The sequence below is a fragment of the Sesamum indicum genome, linkage group LG10 (genome assembly GCF_000512975.1).
Source record: "Sesamum indicum cultivar Zhongzhi No. 13 linkage group LG10, S_indicum_v1.0, whole genome shotgun sequence".
Lineage (NCBI taxonomy): Eukaryota > Viridiplantae > Streptophyta > Magnoliopsida > Lamiales > Pedaliaceae > Sesamum > Sesamum indicum.
The window spans coordinates 6,886,095-6,887,618 of NC_026154.1; positions in this window are offsets into that span (position 1 = coordinate 6,886,095).

Here is a 1,524-nt window from a genome sequence, read left to right on the forward strand (position 1 = left end):
GTGGTTCGGGATTTGATGATGGGGGAAACTCTCCACTAGTCGATTGAATCTTTCCCAATATTCGAAAAGACTTTCTCTCGCGAATTGTCGAATCCCGCTGATCTCCTTCCGGATTGTTGTGGCTCTTGAGGCAGGGAAGTATTTCTCAAGAAACTGCTTTTTGAGATCGTTCCATCTTGTAATGGATCCTGAAGGTAGGAGATACAACCAATCTTTCGCTTGATCGGCGAGAGAGAAGGGGAATGCTCTCAATTTGACTTGTTCCTCGCTTATGCCTTGTGGTCGCATCCCGGAACACACCACATGGAATTCCTTCAGATGCTTATGTGGATCTTCACCTGTGAGACCACGGAAGGTAGGAAGTAAATGAATTAATCCAGATTTCAGTTCAAAATCTACCTCTAAATCGGGGTATTCAATGCACAATGGCTGCTGGTTTAGATCGGGCGACGTCATGTAATTGATCGATCTTTCAGGGATCAAAGCCATTGTCTCTTCTTCAGATTCGCTTAGGGTTTCCTCAAACTCCAAAGTTATGTCTTCTTCGTCTTCGTATGGAGCGGGTGCTCCTTCCAATTGTTGCTTAGTTTCCCGACGAAGTCTTCGTGCGGTCTTTTCGATTTCAGGGTCGTATACCAATTTACCTGTACGAGAAGACCTTGGCATCAATGGTGATAAAAATCAAGTAACTGAAAATAAAGAAATATACTTAAAACGCCAATCCCGAGCAACGGCGCCAAAATTTGATGAATGTCGAAGTCACCAAAAATAATTCCTACTACACTTGTGAAAGTGGGAGTAGGGTCGATTCACAGGGATTGGTTTTAAGTTAATTTCTTTTAGAAAAATGGAAAATAATGGGGGAAGGATGTTGATAAAAAGATGTGATCAAAAACTAAATAATTAAAAATACCTGATAGAGATATGAGAGAGAGATTTTCCGGTTAAGGCTAGGATTATGCTTGATTCTTGTGAGTTGATCATTGATGCAAGAATAACACATGTATGGACAAATAAACCAGTTATGGTCGTTGGTACGACCTAACAACCTCACCTTTCCTTACCTTTTCGTTAGCCAAGGTACGACCGTTGGCTAGATCTCTAATTAACAGACAACCTTGGGAACGTCCACAAGATTTAATCTATTAACAGCATTAAGAATTAGAAAGGCCTGATTCTAATCAACAAACTCCTACGAGGACAATTCGTTTAAACTAGATCATGCATTCCCCATAACATAATTAAATACTGTGACATAACTAATCATGCTACGTTGCCACTAAGTATTGAACTAAATAAACAATTACACGGATTTATAAAGTTCAACTAGCTAAGCAAACCTTCTTGATAATGAACAACCGGCCGAATCATTCATAAATCAGACGTTTGTAATTAAAGCACAGAGAATAACATGAATATTTGCTTGACAAGTGTAGAACGCAGATTAGATCTCACAACATGATGGGAATCAAGCAATCACCATACCTTAACCAGAAAATAAGGAATTTAGCCGGACATATTAAT